The sequence below is a fragment of the Vulpes vulpes genome, chromosome 11 (assembly GCF_048418805.1).
Source record: "Vulpes vulpes isolate BD-2025 chromosome 11, VulVul3, whole genome shotgun sequence".
Taxonomy (NCBI): domain Eukaryota; kingdom Metazoa; phylum Chordata; class Mammalia; order Carnivora; family Canidae; genus Vulpes; species Vulpes vulpes.
Window position 1 is genome coordinate 35,188,737 of NC_132790.1, and position 25,522 is coordinate 35,214,258.

Sequence of the window (25,522 nt, forward strand, 5' to 3'; positions counted from 1 at the left end):
TAATAAAAACTCAGAAACACTCAGGAAATAGACCTCAGTGAGGAAATTGAAATATTAACCCATAAGCATAACTTTGCCATTCTTTTTGTAACTTAGGTGCCTTTTACATTCTGGGACTCTTCAATGTTTATTCTTTCTTGGCATCACAAACTCTGTAAGGAGATCACTATGTTCTTTTCCCTACAATGCACTCTGATGAATATGAGTGTTAAGTTTGAAAATGTATTCATAACTGCAATATGGATGTGGATATTCCTCCAAATGTGGCATTGATATTATTGTTGAGTAACAATGAAAAGAGCTACTATCATCTCATAAGCACTTACTACGTATCAGACCTCATTTTAGGCCCTTTTTAGGTCGTTTTCCCAGTTAGTAATTCTATAAAGTAAAAGAATTATACCAACTTCTCAGGTAAGAAAACTGAAGTTCAGAGATATAAGGTGGAGCCCAAGTTTCAAGCTCATGCTCTTATAAGAGGGAAGTCTTTCCACTGTCCTCTTCCTCTGCAGAAGACTAGAAAGTTTCAACTATTTCAGTACCAATTTCCATTAGGAGATCACAGGTATGATTCTTTGAACTCACAATGCCAAATGCTACCAAACTACTAAATGTTTGGCTTATTAGAAGCCATTCTGGGTATTACTAATTCTCAATTATTAATGACATCTCTTTTATTATCAAACACTGTTATGACAAGATAATTTAGACCAGTGTGCAAAAACTCATTACTTATTTATCAAAGATACAACTTAAGCTTTACTTCAAAGATGAAACCTAAGATTCTGCTGACCTTATTGCCACAGTTCTTTTTCATGTTCAGGGTTTTTTTGTTTTTGTTTTTTTCCTGAAATCCAAAGTTGATTAAAAGGTAAAGTGAGAAATTGTGTAATTATTTTTTGCAGACATTTAAGCCAACGATTTGAAAGAGATACTTTAAATTAACTAATTAAAAATTTTTTTGACCCTGAAATCGTCATGGAACACTAGTTCTTATTAGAAATATAAGTGATGACCCAAAGGATTACATATAGATAATGACAGTTTGGAGAGATTAATCTAAGAAACAACAACAAACAAACAAAACCCCTCAGTGTGTTGACTCTTATGTTCTAACAGTAACATTTATGGGTTGATCCTAAAATTTGACCTTAGACTGAATGAATCATCCATTTCCAGATGAATCCAAATGCACACACATACAAACATAGGTAACACAAACACTTGCTCTTGTTGCTATGCAGTATTATATGGACAGTGTGTTTACCATTCAGGTACATTCTTTTACTGCCAAATAGTTAAAATTGCTAGTTGGTTGGAACACTGTCTTTCTTGCCTCAGTTTTGACCATGGCAAAATGATTGTATTAAAACATATCCCATTTATTTCATGCAATGAGTATTAGGGAGCAATGAAATAGTGGTAAGTGACCACCAAAAATTGGCATGACATATAATGATTAGGAAATAAGATTTAAATTTTAGTTTTTAAATAAAAAGTAACATTTAGTGACTGAATACTAGTCATTGTGTCAAGTTATTTGCATTCATTACACATAATATTGCACTTGTTTTCACAAAATTCACTAGTAAGATAGGTACTATTCCCATTCTATAGCTAGGCAATCTGACATTTAGCAGGGTTAAGTGATATATCTAAGACTCCAAATCTAGTAAAAATCATATTTTGAAAGAGACAGTTTGAATTCCAGCTCCATTATTTATTGGTTAAGTGGCTTTGAGCATGTGTTTACGTTTTTCACAATTCTAGATTCCTTATTTACAAAATAAGGAGACTAACATATGCCTTTTTGTAGGTACTAAATAAGATAATATGTTCTTAGGCTAGTGCCTTATTTGTTCAGCAATAAAGATACTAGTTTATTATCATTACTATTACTACTATTAAATACCAATACTTTTTAAAAAGTGAATTTTCTTTGCACATCTTGGAATACAGCTTGTAAATGTTTGCAACCATAGCTTAAAGGTATCAGTAGTTAAGGTCATTGTACTTCCCTTGGTCTAATTCTTTGTTCATTTTGGGGAACAAAACCGTGTTGTAGGATAGACCATAAATAGAAGACAGTACACTTAACAGTTCAATCCCTTACATTTTGGGTTAACTTTCTAAAGAAAGATTCTTAAGGGTCATGGTAGGAAGAATAATGTTCCTCCAAAGATGTCCATATTTTAGTACCTGCAATTTGTGAATATGTTACATGGCAAAATGAACTTTGGAGGAATGATTAAATTAAGAACCTTGATATACAGAGATTATCTTGAAATATCCAGGTGGATCCAGGGTTTTCTGAGAGTCCTTTAAAAAGCCAGAAAAATAGGGGCACCTGAGTGGTGAAGTTGGTTAAGTGTCTGGCTCTTGGCTTTGGCTCAGGTTGAGATCTCAGGGTGGTGAGATCAAGCCTTGAGTTGGGCTCTGGCTCAGTGCAGAATTGGTTTGAGACTCTCTCTCCTTCTACCTCTGCTCCTCCTCCCCCCTTTAACTAAATAAAATAAATCTTGAGAAAAAAATCAGAAACATATATGTTTGGACAGAAACAGAGTCAGAGAGAAATTTAAGAATGCTGTGGTTCTGGCTTTAAAGATGAAGAAAGGAGCCATAAGTAAAGAAATGAAGGTGCCCTCTAGAGGCTGGAAAAGGCCAGGAAACTGATTCTCCCTTAGAGTCTTCAGAAGGAACAGAGCACTGCAGACGCCTTGATTTTAGTACAGGGAGTCTAATTTTGAACTCCTGATATCCAGAACCATAAAATAATAAATTTGTGTTGGTTTAAGCCATGCACTTTGTGATAACTCATTACAGAAGTTGTGGTCGGTATAAGGCATAATGTTGATATATCTGAAATCTGAGAGAAGAGAAAAAAAAAATTTACTGCAAACTCAAAAATTGCCCAGAGAAAAATTTAGAATATTAAGAATTATTCTGCTTCCCCAGGCAGCCTATCCTTAGAGCAGATGGCTGCATGGGGGCAACCATGGCTTGAAGTTACCAGTGGTTAAGGTTATTGTACTTCCCTCACTCAAATTTTTTGTTCATTCTGTAATCTATTTACTATCATTTTGCTTCCTAGGTAGACATTTCTACTGGAGAGCCTGGCTGGATTGCCAATGAAGTTTTCTGCCACTTGGTAGATTTACCCATCACTGCAAATTAATTAGTTGGCATCAGATTTTCATTCATTCATTCATTCATTCATACATTCAACAAATACTCACTGAGTCTCCTTATGTGCCAGACACTATTATTACAGAAATAAATCAAATACAATTCCTACCCTCAAAGAGCTCACAGTCATGGGGAAATAGCCTGCAGATCTATAAACAATTACAATGCAGTATGGTAAATGCTGAGGCAGGAATATAGAATGCTATAGAAGTACCAGAAGGTTAGCTAATTCAGATTGGTGGAATCTGGGAAGGCTCTGAAAAGAAGTGATAAATACATGGAGACTAAATAGTTTATTAATTTAATTAATATTAGTCAATACTTTGAACCTGATAACTTCTGGATATACTTAAAAAATTGAGTTCTTGTTTTTTGCAAAATTGAAGTATCAGTTGCTGACAAATAATAACACCGAGTATGGAATGCTACTGGAACATGCATTCTCTCTGATATTTTTGATATATCTTTATATATAGCATTTTATATATGTACATATTTATAAATAGTAAACACTATAAAATATAAGATACTCTCAGTGACAGTTAAGTCTTGAGTTCCCTATAGGACTTTTAACTCAAGGCAAAGAAAATATCACCCTATCAACTCTAGGAGTAAGATTAATTTTATATCAAGGAAAGAAGACTTTGAAAGAAGTCATTCAAACTGAAAATATATCCTAAGAAATGGAATGCATTAATTTAGAGGAATGATTACATTTGGAATTTGCACTAATCCTATTCTCAAATTTAAACTTGATTTAAGTTTTATTTGAAACAACTATACCTCTATGTATCTCAAAAATCACGAAATGTAGAAGGTAAAGGTATTCATACTTGACAAGAAATTTCAGTTTGGTTTCTAAAAATCATCTCAGATCTATAAAAGTGAAACTTTTATTAGGTAATTCTTTTTCTATCCTAGTTCACTCTTAGCAAATGAAATGACAACATTTGATTTATGTGCCATGGACATAGTCTATTCTCTAGAGCAGCCAAAAAGATGTATTTCAAAATATAAATCACATCATCTTACTCTTCTGCTCAAAACCTTCCACTGGTTTCTTGTTCTGAATGAAACCACAGGTCCTTATTTTGGTTTATAAGACACAAATGAGCTACCTGCCACATCCATTTTAACTTCCACAAAACCTCTCTGACACTACTCGTTACATTGGTTCTTCTTGTTCAGTGTGCCTTCCTGGTCTTTTTTCTGATTCTTGAACACAGTAAACATGGTCTAACTTCAGGGCCTTTGCACTAGCTGCTGCCTTTCATTGGACACTCTCCATTATTTGCATACCTAGTTTTCTTATTTTTCAGGTCTTTGCTCAAATGTCATTGTAATAGAAATTTCTTCCCTCACCTTTCCATCCAAAATAGTTTCATTATCATTCTTCCCAATATCGCTTCCCCACACTATCATTCTCTAATAATGCTTTTTTTTCATAGCATTTATCACCATCTAGCATTATATGTTTGTTTGTCTGTCTCCTTCCACCATAATTAAACTTTATGAAAAGAGAAGCTTCTGTTTTATTGATCACTGTTATCTCTAGTGCTTTCATTTGAGTCTGATAAAAAGTAAATAATAAATGTTTAGTTTTGGCTGAATGTATGTGTATGGGTTATATGGGCTTCTACAACATGACTGACTTTCTAATACCAACATACAGAAATTCTGGGTCAAATGTAAAAATAAATATTTTAAATATACAGCTGAGCTCAAACATAATAATTGGAAATCCCTAGAACAATCAGCCTATAAAAACCAATGCTATTGTATATAGACTATAAAAATCATAATAGCTTGAAACTGGAGTTGTAATACCTACTTGGGAGATGTGGCATTGATTTGAACCTGCGACCCTTTCATGAAGTGTGAATTCTGGCAAAACTGTCCCTTAAAAGGAAATAAAAAAAAAAAATCTCTGAACTTGTCTTGAAGAAACAACAAGGAATATAGTCTCTGCTTTAAATAACAAAGCTTTTAAGGAAATTTGAATTCCCAAGCCAGCTCTTTATGTGAGTGTGCATTCCAAACTTTTAGTTTCCATGTAGTGTGAGACTCTCTTAAATTGATAAATTAATGTAGAGCCCTGTGATCTGGACTGTTCTGTAGAAGTAATCACACAACCTTTCTCTGGTGATATTTCTCCATTTCATGGCAAGCATAATTATTACTGACAAAATCATTTTTATCAAAGTTGAACTCACAATTATAAATTACAAACATCAGGAGAAAATGCTCCACCAGGAAGGAGAGGCAGCACATGCAATAAGTGGAAGGATTCACATAAAGAATTTGAAAAAAGATGAATAATCGGAGAAGGTAAAAAATATAAAAAATATATCAGTTTAAAGTGAAAAATAATGGCAAATTGAATGGCAAATTTTTCAAAGGAATTGGTGAATTGAAAAATATGTAGAATACAAACTAGAAAGAAAATGTAATCGAATAAATGAAAAAGACTGATATGGAGGATAGAATAAGAAGCCCAACTTAAAGCTACTCAGAAGGAAACAATAGAAAAAGTAGTGAAGAGGCAATATTGAAAGATTTTAATGCTTAGAAATTTTCAGAATTAAATAAAGACGTGAATCCTCCTATTTGAAAAAACATGCCAAATTTTAAGCAACGTAAAGAAAAATAAATTTACGCTTAGGTACTTTAGTAAAACTACAAACTACCAAAGATAAAAAGAAAACCTTAAAAACATCTGGAGATGTTTCTAAAGGAGATGGAACATCTCCTTCTTTGATGTTTAGAATTCAGTGGCTGAATAAGTACTAACTATACTCCAGAAGGAAAAAAAAATCAAAATTTAATCAGAGCTCATTTATCCTTATTGTGTTTATCATACAATAATTAGAAACAGTAAATTAGAATTAGGTGAAGCTTACATTCTGGAAGTCCAAAGAAGTGGGGGAGTAACTACTAGGTGCCAGATACTATGTTTTGTTTTGTTTTTTAATGTTTTACCTAATTTAATACCCATTCTCATATCACATTTTATAAAATGAAAGTGAGTTCCGAAATATCTTGCCCACTCATGTTAATAAATAAGCAAGAGACAGAATTCCTGAATAAAAAACGAAACTGAACAAATTACAAAAGCTGTGCTACTAACCAGGTTTTGTGACTTTAAAGAAGTTATACAGCCTGAGACTGTTTTGTCTGTAAAATGGGATTAAAAATGGTACTAACCTCATAGAATTGCTGTGAGGAATAGTTTTGGAATATAAGTTATACACGATTTGGCACATATCAAATACTTTTTATTTTGTTTTTTAAAAATATTTTATTTATTTTATTCATGAGAGACACAGAAAGAGAAGCAGAGACATAGGCAGAGGGAGCCCAGTGCAGGACTCCATCCTGGGACTTCAGGATCACGACCTGAGCCAAAGGCAGATGCTCAACCACTGAACCACTCAGGCGTCTGCATATTGAATACTTTTTAAATGCTAGGTATTTGTGTTATTAACAGTTGATTATGGCATTTGTCAGGCAACCACTCATTGTAGGAAGACACCTTAGTCTATACAACTTTGTCTCTTACATAATGGGAATTTTATGTCTTACATAATGGGAATTTTATTAACATCAAGTGAATTATGATTAAAGTATAATAATCTATGTTCATAGTATTGACCATAAACAATGATAGATTAGCCTTTGCTTGGTATTCTCTAAAACTGGAAAAGCTAAGTAATCCATTTAGAAAGTCTCCCATAAAAGTAATAAGTAATTTGCATCACTTTAAAGAATAACCTTAAGTTATCAGAGAAACTTCTTACATGGAACATCTCCTTCCTTTATGTTTAGGATTCAGGGGCTGAATAAGTACTAACTATACTCCAGAAGGAAAAAAAATATGTCTGTTTCTCAGAAGGTATTTTTTTTATTTTTATTTATTTTTTTTGGTATTTTTTTTAGATAAGAAAAATAGATAATAATCTATCAAATGGGCTTGGTGGGTGTGCCAGAAAAATGATATTGTACTGAGAAAACACTACAATTCCCAACTTACAGTTTCTTGATGTCAAATATGGAAGCATTTCTAAACTTATCTTTCTAAATATATTTTTAAGGTAGAATGTCCTTCTCCTTTCAATCTAAATGTAGTAATAATCAAATGAAATGAATGAATATATAAAAAATAAAAATGAACCTTATCCTTGGAAAGTGTGCTTATCTTATAATCCACACAGTACCTTTTCTTTGGACCCTAGGTCGAATGAATCCCTCCTTCAGGAACTATCGAAAATTAATAATAGCATTTATACTTCAGAATGTATAATTCTGAATTTATAGTATATATATAAATTCAGAATTAAATCAGAGTTTATATACATTTTGTCTCCCCTACAACATCTGGAATAATGCCAGTGCTTAGAAGCTTCCAAAGAAATCTTCACTAAGTGAGATTTGATTTAAAAGTTTACATTGACATCTACTAAAGTACCAAGTAGTCTGGTAATCATCAACAATGTTGGGACCTAAACAGCCCAGTGCTTAAATAAATGCTACCATTAATGACAATCTTCAACAATAAGGTAACCACTGAGGAGTACTCATGGTGCCCTCCAGAGTGCTCGATAACTATGCTGGTTTTTTTATACACTCTTCTTCAGTTTTTTTTTAAAGATTTTATTTATTTATTCATGAGAGACACAGAGAGAGGCAGAGAGAGAAGCAGGCTCTCTGTGGGGAGCCAGATGCGGGACTCGAATCCAGGATCCTGGGATCATGATCTGAGCCAAAGGCAGACACTCAACCACTGGGCCGCACAGGTGTCCCTCTTCTTGAGCATTTTTAAAACTTGCCTCATAATAAAAATCATCTGAGATGTATGTTAAGAATGCAACTTCTCAGGCCCCTGACTAGAGATTCTAATTCAGTAGGTTTAAATGGGCACATGTATGCAGATTTTTATAAAAGGATTCCACATGGTTCTTATGGTGAAGTAAAATTTGGGGAAAACTAATTCTCACAGCAGGCCTTTCAATTAAGTAAGATGAACATATCGAGATTCAAGGTGTTTTTGTGACATGTTCAAGGTCATACAGTGAGCAAATGACAGAGCTACGGTTCAAAATTAGTTCTGCATGCTCCAAGGCCTATATAAATCTACTACTCAACTTTTTCAGCCAAGGCAAACAAAAGGCGTTAGGATTAGTACTGTTCCTCAGACCTGAGGAAGCTATGTATGCCCTTGAACTAAACTCTGGGATGAATTGAAGCCAGTTTCCAACCAACTTAACTGGGACCAGAACGTGCACAGTAGCCTGTGACCAGAGCTAGAGCTGGTCTTACCTAGTTAAACTCTGCTTCAGCCTGACAAAGAAAAAATGACGATTTGGGGTCTCTGTCTTTGCCTTTGAATCTAAAGGCAAGCTCTTTTCTCAGCCAAGGTAATCAAAAGGCTTTAGGATTATTGCTGTTCCTTCTTACACATGGGCAACAGGCCAGGTGGCATTTCCAAAGGCAATAGGCATTTCTTAGTAAAACCATAAAAACAGCTCTGCCTGTGACCTCCTAGTAGGAAGACCATTATAACTTTTATGTTGTGCTAATCTTTTTCAGCCTTTCTGCATGGGAGAGTCTGTCTGTCCTCGAATTTCTTAGCAAACAATATCAACATTTATCAGGAACATCTAGTTGTATAGAGAACACTGCATGTTAATGGAGATCCAACTATTGCAGTGCCTTCGAAACATCAGGTTTGAGACAATATGGGGGGGATGTTACTAGCAACTCTATTTTGAGCTTTCACTTTGTTTGCCTTATTTGTTTGTTTCTCTTCTGCAGCTGACTTTGAGCTCCTTTAGAACAGGGACTGTTTCTCATGTATCTTTAGATTTATAGGAGTTTGCACAGGGCAGAACATAATGAATACATGATATGTTTGCAGTATGAAATTGCAAAAGAATTTAACGATGTGATCTTAAGCAAATAGCCTAATCTCATTTGGTCTATTTCTTTCTCTGAAAGATGTAAGTAATAATAATTGGCCACCTATTTTACAGGGCTGTTGTGCTAATGGAAGGAGACATGAGAGAGCACTTTGTAAACCATAAAACATCTAATGTGAATACAAGATAGATGTATTATGTCCCATTCATCATTCCACTCTGTGGTACCTATCACAGTGCCTGGCCCAGAGCAGGTACTGAAACAACGTTTAACAAGTAACCTAAACCTCAATTTACCATGAACATGGCTGTGCTCACTTCGGCAGCACATATACCATGAACACAGCAGCACAGTGCCCAATCTCATCAAATTTTCATTTCAATTCCATATAGTACTCATATTATAATATTATAGATGAAAACAACATCACAATCAACAACAACAACAACAAAGCTTAACAAAGCTTAAAGGGACCAGTGACTTGCCCAAGGTCACATACAGTGAGTTGGGAGGATCTTGGACTGAACCATTCAGGTGTCATTTCAGAGTCCTTGTCCTTAACAGTTTATGAGCAAGAATGGAACTGGGATTAACAGAGGGACTAAAAGAGAAGAGGGGGAAGGAGAAGAAAATACAGGATAACCACTCAGCTAATGAAAGCTAACACAGAGGCGATTTAGAGATGTCAACTAGTGTCTCTATGTATAAAATGCATTTAAATATAAGATATTGTCTTTAAAATAGACAGTACTCACTGCCTCAGTAGATCCTCCATAAGAAAACAAAAAGCAAACTCCAAAATCACTTCCTCCAACAAATTCACTACCAAAGTATGATGAGTGTGTTGAAAGCTCTTGAAACTGTCAGTATCTGCTTTGCTGGGACTCATCTCATCTGATCATTCATTTGACAGAGGAACAGCTTCAACTTCTGCAGTTTTCCTTAAATTGCTGAGATTTTTTCCCCCCAATTAAATCACCCAGTGACAGCAGCAATTCTATTAGGCTACTTTCTTAACTCGGTCAGAAGGCAGAAAGATAACAAGGTAAGTCTTGCAACAATATAAATCATGTTAAGAACCATCACTCAGTGGCTTCGGATCCAAATCAAAGCTATGAAATACAGGATGACATTAGATGTTGAAATGAAAAATACCAACCATGTTTCTCTGAGACTCCAGCATTAACACACGGCCACATTTTATGTAACAGTCTGCTCAGAGGATTAGTAAAACAGAGGCTGCAAAACCTGGAAATCCTCCTACCCACATTAAGCTAATTGAGTTGGAGACATCCAATTCATCACATTTGCAGCCTGATTTATAAGCAACTCACCCTGCCCTGGAGCAGAAAGTGAAATGTTATGAGCTAGCTATTCTTAAAATTTCAAACCCAGCAACTCTGAACCTGTCAATATCTTAATGGTACAGAGAAAAGAGGAAGAATCCAATTCAAGTGCACTTCTGTGACCCTGATGAAAAAATAAATATCCACTGCTCATTTGATGACTGACATTTCCATGAACAATCTAGCCATATATCGGAAACCCTCTGTGCCTGAATACTATGGCAAATGGATCATCATTTTAGCAAGTTGATGGGGTAATTTGAAATCATTTCTTTGCTAGACTGCAACTTCCATTCAGCATAAAGAAAATAATCTTATGGCAGTTAAAACCCCAATTCAGAGAGGAAGGATATTATAGCTCTTGGCTTGCATAGCTTATGATACTAACTAATAAACACAGAAAATTGCCTTAGGAGCACACATCAAAAATACTGAGAGGATGGGATCAGAAGCTGAAGTTCTGCATCTAGAGCACTCTCCTGGAGCAAATGCACCCTCAATCCTTCTCCTCTAGGCAAACCTGTTGATCACTGCTGCTGAGGGCTGCCAGGGAATCAGGCATGCCTCACCAACACACTGGATTGGGAGCCTCCTATTCTTTGTCTTTTGTTTTTTTCCTCACACAAAATATTTCTCCTTGAGAAGGACAATCATGCCTTTCACAAAAACTGAGGCAGAGAAATGACAATCACAGATCCTCAGAGATGGAAGGGGGCTTAAAATTCATTCAACCCAAAAATTCTTACCTATGTATGGGCCTATGGTCCTTAGGGAGTCCATAGATGGGCTCTGAATGAGGCTTATATTCCCTGAAAATTTATGTACCATTTTTGTGGGTATGTATTGCTGTACTTTTTAATCGGAAAAAGACTCATAGTTTTCATCAATTTGTCAAAGAGGCTCATGACTAAAAATATTGTTGCCCAATATCTTATCTCATACCTGATTCATCTCTACTCAAATATCTTATTTGAGTATTTTCTAACCTCTGTTTGAACATCTTCAGTAATAGGAAGCTCACTACCTTATGAGCAAGCCCATCCTATCTTTCGTCAGGTCTATTTTTAAAATAAAAAGCGAGTAATAACAACAAATGTTGCATGACTTCTGTCCCCTCATTGTCTACCCTAAAGGTCATGGTGTCTATAGAAATTATTTCCAATAGTGGCTAACTGTAAACAATATGAAGCCAAGGACTACCATGTCCCCTGAGCTGAGTCTATTCTCCAAGGACAACATCACTCATGCCTTTAATTTTCCATCTGATGTGATTTTAATTCCCTCACTGGCATATTTTCCCCTCTTAGGAAGCACTCTGATTCGCCACCATTCTCCCCGAAATACGCTTCTTGGATCCTAAGGCCACACTTTGGAAAGTACAGAATTATCAGCTCTTTGTTCTTGGTGTGACAATTCCATGAGTGTAGCCAAAAACTATGGACTTTTGTGAAATTCCCACATACTGACAACTCTGTGAACTGACTGTATGCTGAGCACCCTCAAGCTCCTTTTTCCTTATCATGTGTTGCCTTGTCCTTCTCTATGAGCCATCCCTAAAAGTGGGAATGAGGAGAGGGAAATGGTATGGGAATTTCTCAGAGAAATAGGAAGGGAAGGTGAAGGTAGCCATAGGAATCTGGCAGGGGGTGAGTATTTCAAGCACAGATAGTAAAATTCAAGCTGACAAACAACAACCTCTTTAATCTTAAAAACTTCACTAAATGGGTTTATTATTGTCTTCAGTATACAAATGTGGAAATTGGAGCTCAGAGATATTCAATGATTTCCCAAATGGCATAGTTCTGACACCAAGCCCACACTGCCCTGCAGCCTGGTGGTGCACTTAATAAGATAAGTATCTCCACTATGTAGATTGGTATTTTAGAGGTAGATCTTTTAAATTTGGGGTTCTTTTTAATATACCTATTTCATCAGTGTTTTTGCAAATACACAACATGGTATCACAGTTAACTAGTGATGAGGAAGATATTATTCATACTCGATCAAACTGGCACATAATTTAGCCAGGGAGATTTAGGAGGGGAGAAATCTTTTTGTCTAATGTCAACAATCCTGATTTGTCAGGCAGAGAGAGAAGTAGGCTCCACGTAGGGAGCCTGACATGGGACTCGATCCCACGTCTCTAGGATCATGCCCTGGGCCAAAGGCGGCACTAAACCGCTGAGCCATCTGGGCTGCCCTATAATTAATTTTAAATAAATTTTAATAATTATGTTTTAGTAATCACATTTAAATTTATAATTTTATTAATTAAAAGATTATGTAATTTTATGTATGTATTATATATACTATAGTATATATCATATATTTTTATATAATTTATAATTTTTATGAATTAAAATTTCATAACTAAAAGCTGAATACAGAAATACAGAAATATCTTTTTTTTGAATACAGAAATATCTTACTGTTCTTTGAGAGAATATACTAACAAAAAACTTATTAAATTTCTTCATATACAACATGAAAAGATAAAACTAGAAAATCTCTAGAGAACCAGCTCTGAAATTTACTTAATACAATTTTGAGCTTTTATAAGTGATCCATGACTTCTATGCATGCCCTGACTCAAAGGCCCTTAAAGGGACCCTCTATTGGTGTTATATGTAAAGGGACTTCAATAAGAACCTCTTGAAAGCATTTTAAATAAACTTACCTGTGACCCCAAATTGGCCACGAACTCTAACACACTCAATGTTCTGCCAATAAAGAAGGAAGAAATCATCTGCTGTCACTGTGATTTTGGTGAGTCAGCTGGCCTAGGGGAATACATCCTAAGAGTGCTGCATTGGAGTTAAATCTGCTCAATTGACATTGGCAATTTCTCTGTGAGTTGGCAAAAATCAATTCAACTTTCTCTACCATATTTTCTCATAAAACATTCTCTCTTAAACAAGCATTATGAGGTCTCCTTTGTATATGCCTATACAAGAATTTAAAAATTGCCTTCTGGAATTCCATTTGTACTTAATAACCTTATTAAGTAAGGCTTCAAAAAAAGCACTTAGTTACATAGTTTATGGTTACTAAATGATTAATGCACATCTTGATTTTCCTCATAGAATTTAAGGTCCTCGTAAACAGAGGCTCTATCTCTTATTTTATTGTCTTTAAGGTGTTTAGCAAAGGCCTGGTAAGACACATGACAAACATTTAATACATGCTGTGGCATCACGGGATTTAAGACAGTAGTTCCCCAAAGTTAGTGTGTAACAAAGTCACCTGGAGAGGTAATAAAAATATAGAACCCTAGGTTTGGTGAAGTAGGATGGGGCTGGACTTCTGGGTGATTCTGATATATATCTAAGTTTGAGAAACTCTGGTTTAAGTAACTTCATTGTTAGTAATGCCAGCCACAACAAATGCTGGACAGAGAAAATAGGACTAATAAATATAAAGTGTTCAAGTCCAGGCTTTGACATTTCTGACCAATGTGTTTTCAGGGAAACGTTTAAGTCCTTCGGGCCTAAGGTTTTCTCCCTCATCTTTCCTTTTACAATATGGAAAAGCTGGACCAGATCAGTGGCTTCCTGAGTTTCTTGACCTTGATCACAGTAAGAAATATATTTTACACTTTAAGGCAGTAAATACCCAAATGCATCCGTGCTAAACTGAAGTAAAGGTCTCTACCTGTAATATACTCTCATATTTTCTATTATGTTGTTATTCTATTCTAAAATTACCAAGTAAATTGATTTCACATCTAATAATGAGTCAGTTGCAGCTTGAAAATGCTGGATTTGATTGTCCCTTTCAGTTTTAAAACTATGCATTTCTCATTTACTGGTGAATAATATAGGAAAGTGACTGAGAGTGAGAGGTATGATGTCAGACTAGCTGCATCATATCCCAGAGCTATCAAGGACTAACTGTGATCTTAGAAAAGTTTTTTCTAATCTCTCTGTGGCCATTTTCTTTTGTTCACAAAGTGGAAATAATAAGAAAACCTATCTTATAGGGTGGCTAAATGGAATAACTCAATACACGTAAAGCATTTAGAATATTGCCAATGTATAATAGAATTTCAACAAATACTGCATTTTACTACTGTTCTTTATCCTAAAACAGCCTCTAGGTAGAAAGGTTGATAAATGGATATGAATACAAAGAAAGAAAAAAATTAATGAAATTAGACTTTAGACCTTAGCAGCTACTTCATACCCCCTCCCCATGAAGGAAACCAGTGTATCTTTGTTGAACAAATATAAATGAGCAAGTAAAGACTGTTGATATGACCAAAATCTTGTTAAAGAGAACTCCAGGTTAACCTGATTTCAACAACAAAATTACACCTTGCAAAATGGTACTGGAGTGAATCCTTAGAGTTTACAGAAGTGGGATTTGATCCATATTTAGCATTACTGAAGTATGATTATAAATACATTGCTAGACATAGAATAAAAACTTTTAACTAAGAACTTTAAATACAGAGACCAGGAATTACATATCTAAGTCAATGATTCTCTCCAAGAGTCATCTTGAAAGGTTATACAAATGTTCTAACATGCTCCATAACTAGCCACCAAAGAAAATACCTTTTTATGCTTTAGTACAGTCTTGTTTGAACCATCTAACATCTGGTCATGCCCAGCTTATTTGCTACACTTTATTTGAACTAGCCAAACTGACATTCATTTTCATATAAAAGACAACAGGTTTGGATAATACACCCTTGCTTAGCTGAGATGAGAGTATTCTGTAGTATAAAGCTATTGTTTCAAGGATAGTAAGTATTTTAACAAGAGTCCATCTTTTCTGAGAGCTCAAAGAGTTGGCTGATCTGAAATTAAGATTTGCTCTTTCATATACACTCATTTTCTACTTTTAAAAAATCTAATTACCTTTTACTGAGCACCTAGTAGGCATCAAGTTCTATGCTAAAGACTATTCATGTATTATCTCAAGCAATCCCTACAGCAATGCTGTGAGTTCCATATTAGTAATTATAGTAGGGAAGAGGTCAATAGATTTGCTAAAGAACACACTTAAGAAGTAAAGTAGGTAGAATTTGGATACAAGTAGGTCTGATTCTAAAGTCCATCTGCTTCCTACTGCATGCTATTACTTTTCCAATCAGTTGGGAAAGAGGTTAAAATTCTATAGCCCAATCAATGTCAACACTTATTTATGAATGTTTGTGAGATGTGGAATAATTTTTATGTATCTTTGCTAATAAAAAAGGAATTGAAAACATTATCATTAAGCTCAGGTGAGGACAGCCTCTGTGAGCTTTATGTTTTCTTTCTTTCTTTCTTTCTAGAGAGAGAGAGAGAGAGGAGAGTGAGAGTGAGCTGTAGGGAGAGGCAGAGGGGGAGAAAGAATCTTAAGCAGTTTCTGCATCCAGCATGGAGCCCCAAGCAGGTCAAGACCCTGAGATCATGGCCTAAGCCAAAATCAAGAGTCAGATGCTTAACAGGCTCAGCCTCCCAGCCACCTACACATATGTTATTTCTTACTGTTACAGAAAGTCTTAGTAATAGTGAAATCTTAGTCTTGAGAAGAACTTCAGTATGTAACTAAGGAATATCTGCAGCTATAAGTAATCACTAATTATACTTATTTATGATTATTACAAGTATTCTTTTTTAAAAGAATATATATATTTATATATATGCTTTAATATAGATAACCTTTAATATATATAACCTAATATTTCTTAGAGAAAATTTATTATTGCTGTTGCTATAATTAGTATACAGATGAACAAAATAGGAGTTTAGATGCCATTCCACTGACTTATCTTTCCAAAGTCATGATGAAAACCTATTAACCCAAGGTGGGCTAGTTCTAGATAGCAGTTTTGAATTGTAAGATAATGTGGTAGGTCCTATGCCTATTATTTTCTTCTTCCCTTTCTTGAACTTCTGGCTGGAATATCCAGGATTATTTGAGGCATGCTATCAGTATCCTTTCCAATTTATGATAACTGAAGAAATGTTTCATTTGCATAGAATTTCGACCAGGAGCTTTTGTGTCTGGATTCAGTATATATGTCTGTCAAGACCATATTTCACTCAGCCATTTCCTTTCACCAAGGTCTGGGCATGGAACAAAAATGCATTATTCACAAGTATGCAAATCCCTGCCAAAACCTTCTTATGTTTTTAGTAACTAAGACTCAATTTAGCCTGACAAATCTTAGGTTTTTCCCTGAAGACCATATGCTTCCTGAACCATCAGCTCAGCTACTCCCACCATCTAGTGGCAAGAGACAGAAATGAACGAACTTTACATTTTTAAAAATTATGAATGTTCTAAAATAGCAAAATTAGCTTAGTTTTCTAATTAGTAATATTACTAAAAGCACTGTGAATAAAGAGGAAAAAAACACATTTTTTTCAGTTAATGGTCAGGGCCCCAAGACTATTGGGTTCAAATATATTTCATAAGGTATTTCTTTCTCTCCCTTTTCTCAAATAGTTATCAAATAACAAGTATTTGAAAGACATCTAGTGTTTGGCCAACCCTACTCTAAGCACTATAAAGAAGGTACATTTTTTAAATGTACAAAATATGATCCTCTTCTACTAGAAATGTATAACTCAATTAAGAAATATCAAAATACACATTGTGGTAAATCACTCACTGCCTCATAGTCTCTCAGGAGGCCCCCTTCTATCCAAAAACCCTGGCATGGTGGTACTGTCTCCTGTAATGCAGTCATCAGCAATCTCCCCACTTCCCCTGGGCAATCCTGGCAATACTGCTTCAACTACACTGAAGGCTGCAAAGCTCGCTTTCTAGATCAGACTGCTCTCAATTCCCAGATCTCTATTTCAAACTGCATATGAAATCCTTCAACCTGGGTACAACAAAAATACCTCAAGCTTCATTATGAAAACCCAAACTCATAATTTTTTCACCTTACCCTAAAATCTACTCTTCCTTTGGCATTCTTGATTTCATTTCATGATACCTCCTCTGTGCAGTTAATTTTTAAAAAAATGTGAATTAATCTCTATTTATCTCTCTCCTCTGCTTTCTATACTTATTAGGTCTCAAAGTTTTGATGATGGCTCTTCCTAAATAAGCTTTCTAGTCTATCCCTGGTCCCACCCCCAATGCCTCTGCTTTATCCCAGCGCTTCTCCACCTCTGGTGTTTTACCTGATGCTCTCGACTGTGATATCACTGTTTTCTTGTTTTTCTTCTTCTCTTCTACATGACATGAGTAATACTCTAATTTACAAAACTGACCAGGTCTCTCCTCTTTTAAACTGTTGTAGTCACTCTTCATTACCTACAAGGCAAAATCCAATTTCCACACAGGACCCTTCCTTACTTGTTCCTACCCATCTCTCTCGCTTTATGGCATGATTTTGGCCTGGTACTTCTTCCATCATCCTTTCATTCTCTCTCTCTCCTTCTCAACCATTTGCAATTTCTAGAATTCTTACATACTGCTACAAAATTGCTGGAATCTAAGACAATGATGACCTCTCTCCTACAGCTCTTACTTTCTTCAAGTCAAAAATGACCTCCTCTATTATGCTTTCTCTGACCACATCCACCTCTAGCACTCCAACCTTAGAGAAAAATTAAACCACTTCTCTGTCTCTTGGGAAATTGCCTGTTGTTTAATCCTTTCTTTATTGCACATAATATGACATATTTTATGTATGCATTTCCAAGTTTATTAATCTAACTATAGCATGTAAGCAACTTGAATGAATGTTCTCTGTATCCTCAGGGAATAACATAGAGCCCCAGCATACAGTAGGAGTTCAACGAAATTCTATTGTACAAAAGAATGAATAAATGAATCAATCAACCGAAACACGTAAGAGATTTGTTCATTTTAAATTTAACTGCATCTCAGAAATGCCAGATGATTTTCCCAAGTTTATCTAGCCAGAAAATGCAGAATCAGAATTCAAATGCATATTTTTTGGCTCCAAAGCCCATGATGTTATACAACAACCATAATACTTTCTGCCTGGAAGTAATGAAGTCATGAGCTGGGATAGTAGCTGTGGATACAAAGAGGAAAATGAGAACACTAAGATATTTGAAAACAAAGAAAAGATTAAGATGAAGAAAATTCCAAAATGAATCCCAAAATTTCTAGTTTAGAATATTGGAATAGTGCTCGCTTTGGTAGCACATATACTAAAATTGGAACGATACAGAGAAGATTAGCATGGCCCCTGCTCAAGGATGACACGCAAATTCGTGAAGCGTTCCATATTTAAAAAAAAAAAGAATATTGGAATAATATTAATATGTCACTAACAATAAAGATAGCTATCATTTTTTAATGTACTTCTCATATGTCAAGCTCTGATCTAAAGTCTTTGTATAGATTTTTCTCACTTAAATGTCATAGAAGATATAAATAGATGCCGTTATTTTACAAATATAAAAACTGAGGCTAAGGTAGGTTAAGTACTGAGGAAGCTCACATAGCTAGTAAGTAGAGGACTCAGTATTTGAATCTAGTTGAGTCTGATTTCAGGGCTAGAATGAATTTTTATATTATATTTCCTATTGGTTATATTAGCCTTGGCCTATATCTCTGTTATAGATTTTTCAAAAGTGTATCTGTCCAACCAAAAAATTGTTTTATTTGGAAGAAAGGATTCCATGACCAAATATGTTTGGGAAATACTGCGTAATAACCGTATCTCCATCTCAGGGGTTTATAGTGCATATTATCATATTAAAAACTGGAGAAATCCTTCAAAAAGTTAATGGACTTAAATTCTCAAATGTTGGGCAGCCCGGGTGGCTCAGTGGTTTAGCACCGCCTTCAGCCCAGGGCTTGATCCTGGAAACCCAGGATCGAGTCCCACATCAGGCTCCCTGCATGGAGCCTGCTTCTCCCTCTGCCTGTATCTCTGCCTCTCTCTCCTTGTCTCTCATGAATGGATGAATGAAATTAAAAAAAAATTCTCAAATGTTTTCAGTATTCATGTCTTTATTTTCTTTATAATAGTAACAAAATTCCACTAACACCACTTGATGAAATACTGGGAAATACTGGTCTAGTTTCATTTGGGAAATACTGTCCTAATTTCATTATAGATGCCAATAAGGGAGAAAGAAGAAAAATAAAACAAGGACAAGATATGATCTAGTTACAGGAGCTTGCACATTTATTAAGAGCAAGACAAATGTAATGTCTAGAGGAAAGGCAAAGTATAGTTATACAAAAATTATTTAGAATAATAAAACAAGATGTATATTTTTAAAAAGCTAACTATGGAAACTGTATGTACCATAAGATGTCATGACCAGGTAGAGTCAGACAAGAGTTAATAGGAAAGGCTTCATGGAATAAAAAGGACTTATTATATTGTTGGATAAAATACACTTTCCTATAAGCAGGTTTTGGCAACTTTGGTAAGGAAATAACAGAACAAAGTACACTTTGTTATCTTTCTTGCCTACAGTTTCTCCACTTTTCCCCATATATATTTAACAAATGCATAGTTGTCCAAGGGTATAGAAGTATATTCTAAGTTCTTATATTCTGACTTTTCAATGAACTTCTAGAACTGTTTATTTTGGTCTAAATGAGAATGACAATATAGAAAATCATATTTATCTGATTAAAGAAATTCACATTAATCTATGAAAAACAGCTTTAATATTCCTTCTAAGTAGTCATTGAATCTAAGATAGTTTTAACTGTAAGATACACCATTTTTTAATGTACCTTGGAGATGATGCCAATTTTAGTTGCAAGATGCCATTTGTTTTAAGACATTTCAGGTATGTAATATATGAGGAAATATCAGGTGTGAAGTTGATGAAATTCTGTATCTGTGATGATTAAGGCAGGGAAAAGAGGACAACAGAAAGGGGAAAATTAGAAGTCTGTACCTGGATTTCCTGTTTGTTTTGATATCAATGTCACCAACCTCACAGAAGGTAATTATTTATGAGTGTTCATATTGCCACTTACAAATAATTAATCCAGCAAGTCTTTTTGAAGGACTAAAGACATCATAATGAAAAAAAAAACAACACAAACCCTGTTTGTGAGGGTGTTAATATAATGATGGTAATATTGATAGTAAATTTATTAAAACAAAGCCAGTGGTTATGAGGAAAAGCAGAAGTAGAACCAGTTGGATTTCTGGCTTAACAAATATCTTGTTAACATGAAATAGAACTTTATTCATTTATTGATTTGTTGCTGAATGTGTAACTTTTACATTGCCTATTTCTGAAAATGGTAAGATAGTGTATAAAATTATGCACATATAGAATGAATATTTTAAAATAACCAAATAAAAATTATAGAAATAGATCTTGTCAGGTCCTGAGAAGAATCCACATGTTGGTTACAGTTGGCTGGACTTACTTGGGATCTTCGATAACACATGTACCTACTGTGAGTACTATATCTATCTTTTTTTTTTAAAGATTTTATTTATTTATTTATTTATTCGTGAGAAACAGAGAGAGAGAGAGAGAGAGAGAGAAGCAGAGACATAAGCAGAGGGATAAGCAGGCTCCATGCAGGAAGCCTGATGTGGGACTTGATCCTGGGACTCCATGATCACGCCCTGAGCCAAAGACAGATGCTCAACTGCTGAGCCACTCAGGTGTCCTGAGTACTATATATTAATGAAGAAAATACTTCAATTGCTCAAGACAAAGTGTGTCCCTCTTGCCATGGTACACATTCTTATAATATCAAAGGATTTTTCAAAAGGAAACGCTCCCAGATACTAGTTTGTGCTAGTTTGTCTTGTTTTGCCACAGAAGCAGAATATATTCCTTTGGGAGTTTACCACTGGGTAAATTGAGGTATTTTAAAGATAGAACTTAAAAAAAAGATAGAACTTATTTTCCTTCTATTTCCTCATAAAATTTCCATTTATCACCACTCTTGATGACTCTCACTTAGAAAACTAAATTTCTTACACATTCCCTTATATATCTGCTTAATAGTTGTTTTTAATGATGAAATTCCAATATTGCCATTTGGAAAAAGGACCTTCTCCTTTTACATACATGGACCCAGTAAATGAAAATTTGAATCTAAGACCTCTTTAAAAATAGAACAGTTTAGAGACAGGTGATGTAGCACAGGAATGATAAAGAATATAAGCTTTGGATCCAGAGAGATCTGAGTTATAAATACTTGCACTCCTGTTTACTAGTTCTTTGATTGAAAGGAACTATTTAACTTCAAAATCATGTATAATCTTGTAGAAGTAAAATGAGATAAATGAAGGAAATGATTTTAAGGCACTTGTCATGATAGGTGGCTAAAGATAATAACAAGATCAAAAACATTTGGTGAGTGGTTGGTTATTCTGTGTCAGGCTCTTTCTGAGCAATTTACATATATTACCTTATTTAATTAATACACAAATCCTATGAGATAAATCTAATTGTTACTTTCATTTTACTAATGAGGAACCTAAGATAGAGAGGTTAACTTGATCGAGGTCACATAGCTACCAGGATTGAAATTGAAATTGAGGTATTCTAAAGTCCAGGTTCTTAAAAATAAGCCTGATTGTCCTCCCTCCTCCTTCCCTCTTCTGCTCCTTCTCTCTCTCTCTCTCTCTCTCTCTTTCTCTCTCTCTCAACAGATACTCTGTAAAGAGTACTCTCTAGATATCTGGGGTCTCACAGTAGCTAAGCTTCAGGAATGTGAACTCCTATTGGAGAGTGAGAATAAGTAATAGATAATTAGAACTCAGGTCTTTTAAGAAAGTGATAAGTAGGTTTAAAAATCATGTTTTACTGCCCTTTGTTTCACTATGATCTATTATGATGTGCATAATAGAGACCCAATTAATATTATGGAATTGACTTAAACTGAAAAGAAAATTCTCATGCTTTATTATAAGCCAGTTTCTTTTGTGGAAGATTCTAGGTAGCATCTGAAGAGAAAGCATCCCCATCTCGAGGCAAAGAAAACAAATTCTGTTGAATTCACTGCAAAATTGCATTGCTCCTTCCAAACCCATACTTCACAATGGCCAAGGCAATCTAATGAAAACAGGCTAAGCAAGCCCATCTATCAACCCAGGCAGCAAGTGTGGACCAAAAGCAGATGAATCTTAGAACCGAGGCTTCCAGTGAAAAGCAGTAATGGAAGAAATGATTGTCAAACCTGCAACACTCAGATTGTTGGGCTAATGATTCAGAGCTTCCTCAGTGAGGCATTTCAACTCTTATCTAGCAATCTCACGCTAGGCTCAGGCATGCCATATGTAAATTTCTAATTAATACTGGATTGCCGCGTGACTCCCAAGCACAATTCAGGCATTATCTAACTGTGGGGTTTGCATCCTCACTCTTCCCTCTTTTAGTGCTTGACCCAAGAGGACCAGACAGATCAAAAGAACAAAGAGGTTGAAAATATGCCAGGTCTAATTGAGAACGTTAACCTTCTCAGCATTTCTCTGACTCAGATAGGCTTCCTTTACGAGAAAAATAACACATTAGATTTTAACCGCGGCAGGTTTTCCAAACACTTGAACTTTGACAATATAATAATCCCTTAACAACTTGATTGGGAAATGTGTCCTGCTGCTACAAAAATACATGCACTTGAGCCTGCCTGTGCTGAAGCCAGCTCATATTGGCTTGTGAAGCGTCATTTGCTTCTTTTTTTCCAAATGCAGTCAGCAGCTTCAGGTTGGTAGCCTGAACTCAGCCATGATGGGAATAATTACACCATGAAATTGGCAAACTCTACACATCAGTGTGTGTGTGTGTGTGTGTGTGTGTGTGTGTGTGTGGTTTCTGTAAAAACTGTGGCTGCTTATCCCTATCATTCTTGGTGCCATAAGAAAGGTACAGAGTCCGTTCATTAAGGCAATCTAAAAGCATATCTTGCTCAACATAAACAACACCTCTCAAGTGTCATGGGGAAAAAGTCTTAGTTCCCAAAGTGCTACTTCACAGCCTAGGTACAGAAGTCCGGAGTGAATTCATTTTTCCTTCCTCTTCACAATACCTTGAGGGGTGTGGGGGTGCCCAACATGCACTGGTGATTCCAAAAAGGACGAGATACATATTCCTACCCTGATGTTTCCTATCAGGGCTTTCTTTTTTTTTTATAATAAATTTATTTTTTATTGGTGTTCAATTTACCAACATACAGAATATCACCCAGTGCTCATCCCGTCCAGTGCCCACCTCAGTGCCCGTCACCCATTCACCTCCACCCCCCGCCCTCCTCCCCTTCCACCACCCCTAGTTTGTTTCCCAGAGTTAGGAGTCTTTATGTTCTGTCTCCCTTTCTGATATTTCCCACACATTTCTTCTCCCTTCCCTTACTATCACGGGTTTCTTATTCATAGATGACCACCTTTAAAATGGATATGGGGTGTCTTCAGTTAAAGATGTCACCAGAGTAAAACCATAAAAACCAATACATTGTTTTTACAAAAAGAGAGTAAGAAATAAGACAGAAGGGAGAAACAAACAGAAAACCTAAGCTAAGGAAAACCACTGAAATTGGAGATAGTTAATTCTAAGATTCCTGGAAGGAAAAGGACATGGAAGAGATTCCTTTATACTTGAGATCTGATCTTCGGAAAAAGCAAACTTTTCCTTTAACACTAATAGACATTTTCCAAATGAGGCAGGAGGTGGTATAACACATGATGTAATCACCCTAACTGTAGATTCTTAGACAATTATAATACCATGTATATTCTTAATATATCAAATGACGATCCTATTACGCTTTTATTGTTTTGTTCACTTTGTTTGTTTGTCTGTTTACTATAACCAGCTACCTCTAGACAAGCCTGGATTAACCTACCCAGCTTGTGGCCTTTGGGAGCTATACTCTAGACTAAATAGAATGTGCTAGGAAAGGAAGAAAAATAAGTAGGGAGAAAATAAGGAAGGGAGTTTCTGTGGAGGTTCTTACAAGGATTTCTTCAAAGAGAAAGGAAAAACCTGAGATTTAGTGATATCCAGGCTTCCACACTTGTCCTTTCTCACTGGTGAGTGCATAGAGTAAGGACGAGCATTTGTTTGCAAAAATGAGCAGTTGTTTAAAGAAGGAAAGTATTCATCTGACCACAGACTAGAATCATTGGTTCCTAGAGTTAGACTGGAACTTAGAGACAATTTTATGCACCTTCCTGTTGAAGGAGTCCCTTCCACATACCACTGCCAGGTTGTCAGCCAGGTGTGGAAGATTTCTGGGGACAAGGACCATTGTTTCATAAAATAGTATACACCTGTTTGGGGTAGCTCTGACAGGAGTTTGTGGTTTTATATGATAGTCCCAAATATATTTGCCAGTTATGCTTCTGCCCTCTGGGTGACACCAATATTTTCCACATGACAGCTCTTGAGGTGTAAGAAGGGATATCCCTATCCTCCAACCCTTAATCTTTTCTTCTCCAGGCTAAGTATATTCATTCCTACCAGTTATTCAACAATTTTTAAAGACTCTGGGAAGAACTGAACAATGAATTCCAGCGGTATAATGTTTGCATATTTTTACATATTATAACATATTTACTAGGATTTGACAATCAACCTATATTTTAATTAATTGGTGGTAACTGGAGCTAGTTTATTTGATAACACATTTTTAGGATGCCAGGGTATTTAAAATGTGCCAAATTTTGGAAATACATGAAAAAATAATTTAGCCTTTCTCTGATGTCTTAGAGGGTATAACAAAATTCTAGAAAGCATTGGGGCCATCTTTATAGCTTTATTTTTAATTGTGACACAGCTATATGGAAGTGCTGATGAAGCGTATGTTCTGGCTAACAAAATAAACAATGAATTTTCTTTAGCAATAGAGTTATTTTAGTAGGGTTTTTCTCTCTGTTTTTTGTTTATTTTGTCTTGTTTTGTTTTTTATCTGAATTCACTTTGGTTATATCATTGACTTTAGTTCCACTTTTGTTTTTTTTTCACTCTAATCAACATTTATGAGCTTGTATCCAAAGCACAAAATCCCATTGCATTAGCAAAGAAAAAGAATAATTTGGAACCAAACAGCACAGAAAATCCTCTCATTTAATTATCCTTTCTTGTAAAAATACTATTTATCAAGAAATTGTTTAAAAATTAAAGAAAAAAGGTAGAAAGCATAGACAAACCAAAGTA

At 35.3% G+C, this 25,522-nt stretch overlaps 1 protein-coding gene and 1 non-coding gene across 24 annotated transcripts in view; one reads left to right on the plus strand and one right to left on the minus strand.

The window, feature by feature from the left end:
* DLG2 (discs large MAGUK scaffold protein 2) overlaps window positions 1–25,522 on the minus strand; it is a 1,531,179-nt gene that overhangs the window by 959,510 nt on the left and 546,147 nt on the right. The window lies entirely within an intron of this gene.
* Window positions 18,554–18,660, plus strand: LOC112932350 (U6 spliceosomal RNA). Its single transcript, XR_003237460.1, has one exon. It is a non-coding gene; the product is annotated as a U6 spliceosomal RNA (small nuclear RNA).